A 6,256-nucleotide genomic window follows, 5' to 3' on the forward strand; every position below is an offset into this window, starting at 1 on the left:
ACCTGCTGAAAAACTCTCTCCAATAGCACTCAGGCCGGCAATTAGGACGCCATATTGCTGCCTGTTATCATGCACCGTGCAGGCCTGGGTGGCTAACCGCAGCACTCGGTGTGGGTTGCAGTCAGTTGAGAATTGCAGCATTCACAGAGCTCGACTGTATTTAATTTCACTGTAGGATGAAAAAGTGGGTGTTCACACAGATTTGACCCCTGCTATGACCAGCGAGGCTTAACCATGGTGATTACAGACAAAGAAAAACAACAGTGTCTATCTCCAGCTCTCTTCTATTCAGCAGGCTGAAGTAGAACAAAACAAAACAGAGGTCAGAACAAAACAAGAAGTCTAATTGTTTCACTGTTTCCTGTTTAGGTGCCCCGGGGCAATCTACACATTTTTATGTACTCGCCGCATTTTATTTGTTATTAATTCATTTCCAGTTGCAGCTGGTTTGCAGATTAAGGAGATAACATAATGTATAACTCCCTGCCCTGGGAAGAAGACATAACATGGGTGTACGTGTTGAGAACCTGAGGGCATTAGCAGCTCTGAGGGGGTTTTGTTGTTTGTCTGGGAAAAAAAAGGGGGTGACATTCAATGTATTGTGAGTGCACTGGGGGGTGAGTTTGTGTGCGAATGTGTGCATTGTGGTTTCAGAGAAAACAAGGAAAATGAAACGTTGGACAGAAAGAAAGAGTGAGAGAGTGATGTTAAACATTTGGCTCATTCCTGCGCTGTATTTACAAGCCGGTAAGATCCAATCATGTGTGTGCGAGTATAATGGAGTACTTGCTTTTCAATCATCAGATGTTTGTACACAGACTCTTAAATTACAAAAAGCCTCTTGGAAACACAGGCCCAACTCGTCTCATATTGATTGTGTTCACGCTGTCTGAAGTTTACAAAATGTCATTTTAAAAAATGTCACATAACGACAAAAAAGTCGACAAATCACCCAATATTTGTATCAGGATGCTCAAGTGTCTTTTTAATGTGGGTAAATCCGGGGAGGTCCAGGATCATTCATTCTGGGGTTAAGGGCTTTTTCAACAATCTGTCCAGGGAACCATTTATGACCATTTATATATCTGTCAACCACATTCAAATGCTCTAGGAACTGGTGACAGACGTGTGCGGTCAAAGCAAAGTTTAACTGCGATGGAAAATAGCCTCTGGTTTTCAGTATGAGCATCAATCACCTGCATACTGTAAATGTTATACTCATAAAGCCATTCATCTACATATGTGCAGTATGAAAATCAATATATCTTACTGATGTTGGAAAACATACAAATCCATCATAGATATGCTGCTTGGAATTTACATACAGGTTTTCCCTTTGGTTGTTGCTTACAAACACGTCATGAATTCATGAAAAATGTATTGAGATCGTTTCAGAATGTGACCTAACGAAACAGTAAACATTAACTATGGGTTAGACCACATTTAATATTTGAAACAGTCCTGAAATATTGGAAAATCTTTACCAGTGTATCAGGGAAGCATCAAAGTCAACTTAAAAATCTTAATATTTAACATGTTGAAGTTAAGAATTTAAACTTGTTGGATTTATAATTAGAAATGCCCCGATTGGGTTAATCAGGGCCAATACTGTGCTAATGTTTAAAATGACAAGTTAGTCGATTGCTGATTGTGATACCAATGTTTGTTTAATTACTTCTTTCTTTCTTTATCTAATGTCTAACAATGCAAAAAAAAAAGTCTGTTTGTTGAACAGGCGATTTCATCAGCTCAATAAAAACCTCTTCTCTGAATCCTCTTTGCAAAATCCTGACTTGTAACTTGTAAACTGTTAAATATTTGCAGTATAATTCTGCAGTATGAGTTTAGAGCTGAACGCAAAATCATGAACCTTGACAAACAGCGATTGATATTAACTGTGATTGGAACGTTTCAAACGCTTTGCCAAGAGATGCACATTTTCAGCAGGCTCCTTTGCTTACGGAAGTGAACAGGACATTCAAATTTGCTCATGTTGATTTCACTGAAACTTTATTATGGAACTGCCATCATTTATTTTTGGGTACAACAATTATTAATATTATTATAATGTAATGTAAAAACTGTAGTGGGGTTGTCAATAGGACACAGGGCTCCAATGTTTCCCATTTAAACTGGAAAAACTTAGATTTAGACTTTAATGTCACTAAGAGGAAATACCTTGTCACAGCACCTTTTCTGTAAAAAAGACAATGCCAGCTAAAGATCAATGCTAACACAACACACAGTGTATAGCACAAATGATGCCTTTTGGTCAGGGCAGCTATAACAGCAGGGATCAGCCACTTCCCAAGGCGAGCACCTCAGTGCTCTGTACCTCCGTCCTGAGGGAAGTAATGGCTCTGTTGTTGAGTTCTGGTGCGGGGAGACCAATTCTTCTTGCAGCTGTGTTTGTGATGCGTGTGAGTTTGGGCCCTCTGTTTATGAGACAACTTGTTGAAGAAGCAGGTGGAACAGTACAGTAAGACGGGTTGGATCATGCTCTAATATAGCAGCAGTAACCTTTTCTGTTTTATGCTCGAAACAATTCCTGTCCGCTTCTCAACTTTAAAAAGTAAAGGCAAATAAATACATATTTTTTAACAGTGTCAGGTTCACTTTGAAATTACAGATGCAGGTGTCATCTAATTGATTTCTTAAGCATCATCCATGAAAGTGTAGGTGAACCATCCCACATACTCTCCTGTATACGAATAAGTCTTTGGGACAGTAAAAAAAAGAGAGCTAGAGGTCAAGTGCTTTCCAAGTAATAGAATTTTAAATCAGGAAAAAGTCTGTCATCCAGCGCATCTTATTCCGATGTTTTCATTGATCCTGCCACTTGTGTTCCCTCATTGATACAGCCCTATTGACAGCTGTATTGCTATGGTAATTTACTCCTTAGGCAAGTGCATGTAAGTTGCTGTCCCCGGGCTGGAAGATAAATACATACGAGATACACACACAGGCACTCGCACACATGTACACATGCCTTATTATAGGCTAATAAGATGAGCATGAAAGGTAATGTATAATGGAGGAGGACCATGTCAAGTTCAACTGGGAGGACTACGTTGAGTGGGCTGTGTGTGTGTGTGTGTGTGTGTGTGTGTGTGTGTGTAGGTGTGTGTGTTTAGGTGAGTCACTGGTGGGAAGAATGCATCATGTTTCAGTGCAGGCTAATGTAAATTGATGTCACAAGCTGAGAGAAGGGCAGACAAAATGCGAAGAGCTGACTGAGCTGCATTACGAGGGCCAAGGAGGCATTGGAGGAGGCAGGACCCCGATGCGGTGTGACGTTCCATTTGATTACACCGCTGGCTCAACAATCTGCCAACGTCTAATTAGATGGGCCTGCATTAGCTTCCTCCACAGTAGAGAAGTGTGAGAGAAGGACACTATCTCATTGTGAAATGGGATGTAAAAATAGATCTTGGCCCTCACTTTGCTCCCTCTCTTCTTTATGTGATATCGCTACTTTTCAGTGTGCTATATTCTCTCTTTGTGTCTTTGACTTTCTCACACTTACTTCAGATTCTTTGCTTTTCTTCAGCATACAAACAAGGATAGAGACTGTTATTTACCAGGGGAGCAGTTAGCATTACTTAGAATTGTTTATTCAGTGCTTTCCTTGATTACTAAAACGTACAAAGCAGACACAAGAAGAAGGACAAAGTGATGCTTTTACGAGGGTGAATATTTTAAAGTTAAAAAGCTGGATTCTGGCGCGTGTGGTGAAAAAACATTCTCTCCCTTCTTGTTGTCACATGTATGGAGAATGAATATCACGTGCGTCTTAAAATAGGTGATACTAGCTGTGGCAGATAAAGATAGAAAAAGAAGCTCAATGATTGACATCACCTGTATCCCTCAAGTGTAGTGAAAGTTTTAAACCGGATTTAAGTGTAACCTGGATCTTTTGAAAGAAAGTACCAGTTGTTTAACCGAGAGAGTAACTGAGTGAGTGGCATTGAATTTGGACTTCAGTGGACTAAAGAGCGAGGAATGTGGAGGGGCCTGCTCCCACAGAAGGAGCAGGCCGAGTTAAGAGGACAAGGGCAGAGATATGAGCAGAGCTGATAAAGAAAGGATGATGTTTAAGAAGGGAGATGGAGGTGCCAAAGACATGAGTGTGCCAAAGAGGAAGCACTTTGTTGAGCTAAAGCATGTTTGAGAGAATGCCTCTTATCTTAATGATGACAGAGACCCTTTTAAAGGGTCACATGTAACACAGTCTGTTCTGGAAGAGCTCTTGTAGGACCACTGAAGACAAGCAGGGGGATAGAAGCATTGGATGAAACCCAACAAAACATGTGTTATGTATAAGTTGCTACTGAAACTGTTAACGGTAAAGGAGGCTGAATTGATTCATTATAAGCCGCCAAAATAGATTTACATTTTATAACTGAAGCGACAGATTTAAATAAATATAACTAGTCTTTTATTTTCAACTGTTGAGGAGATAGCTTGAGACCTGTCCTGTCTCCAAAATAGAGGGGACAGGACAATGGACAGAGTAGAACATTGAGGAGAAAGATAGCAGGATGACACACAGGAAAAGAGCCAATGATCTGAGTTGAATTTGAGCTGCCCACTTTGATGACTACATCCTCTAAACATGACCTAACTGCTATGGTGCCCCAGGTTTTACATTTAAAGGAGAGAAAACAAGAAGGTTCCAAAATGATCAAACTTCTGTGTCAAGGATATCTTCAACTACAAGCCTAATAAAAGATTTTTAAAAAGTCTGAGAACTGACAGTTTCAGGGGGCATTGCCTTTATTTGTGATAAATAAAGGTGATAAATAATTCTTTGATGACTGGTTTAAACTGACTGGTTTTAACTGGTTTAGTTTACAACTTGGATGGATGCACAGCTATATCTCCAACACTAATCATACACAATGTTATATGTTATTGGTTCACATGTGTTGAATTATATATGGATTATATGGAGGAAAATATAAGCATAATAATAATACTGCTCTGCAGCGCTGTATAGTTTATATAAAGCTGCAGCACTGCTAATAAAAACATTACTCCAATATTTTTGTGGTAACTTGGTTTGAGACTTGTTTAACTTGTTATATGTGGAAAAATTGCATATTCTAAATGACAAAGAATGTATTGTGATTTTTTTCTGCTGGGTCTTGTGTGTACATAATACAACTGCATTAGCAAAGCTTTTCAGTTACTTTGAACATTTTTCACTTAAATCAGCCTTAACAAGCTCTAATTGTGAGCTCTGCACCGCTGCTAATGTCAACACTTCTTCATATTAGTCACATTTGCTTACTTTATTCCCTAAAAGCCATTTTTCTTTGGTGAGTGTGTTGGATAAATATAGCCCTGCCTCACTGTGAGAGTGTTTCCAAGCATGAGATGGAGCAAATGCAATGTATCTTTATAATATTTCCTTTGGGTGATATTTACAATCCCAACACTCATATCACAGTGATTTCCCCCCTTAAATGCTATTAGGAATAATTTGAGGAAACAGCAACATGCTGGAGTTACTGAACTTCTCATAACTGCTCACTCAATTGTTTCTATGACCAAAGTATGAGATGAAAACCTAAGCTGAGAGCCTGCCGACCACAGAGAGACGATGTAGCGTGGTCTGGAGGGGGAGCGTGGACACAGAAGAGATCCCAACACTGTAAAAACACATCCCTCCGGCACCAATATATAAGCATACATATGGGATGGCAAAAATGGAAGACGACACTTTAAATGACATTATTATAAAATGCAATACTCCTGGAATGATCCCTTATTAAATTAGGCCCTATGATCCAAGATGAATTTCCCGCTTCTCTAATCCATCAAGAGGAGAATATTAAAAGATAGGCCTCAACTGGCATTAGAAGCTCACTCCGTCTTGACTTTCATTATTCTGCATTAGGGTGCTGCTGGGGGAGAGCCTCTTAATGAGAATTACAATGATTCACTGGCCCCGGCCCCACTTCTGACAAGTCAAATATTAACTCCTCAGTCACAGCTGTCGGAATTAAAATACTTTGTAGCCGTGGACGTGCTAAATTAAATTGGCCTTTTATGTTCCTTACATGGCTGACCCCCGTGGGGCTCGAGCGCCTCAGTCGCCACTGAGACAGCTTTGACAGAGCAAGAGAAAGAGGCAGCGAGAGTACACACACACACACACACACGGACACGAAATGGGACTCGCACAAAAACAAACATTTCTGTCCCCCGTGTGTCATTCTGTCATCTTCTCTCGCTATCGCTGTATTCTGCC

This window comes from Symphodus melops (assembly GCF_947650265.1).
Source record: "Symphodus melops genome assembly, chromosome: 10".
Lineage (NCBI taxonomy): Eukaryota > Metazoa > Chordata > Actinopteri > Labriformes > Labridae > Symphodus > Symphodus melops.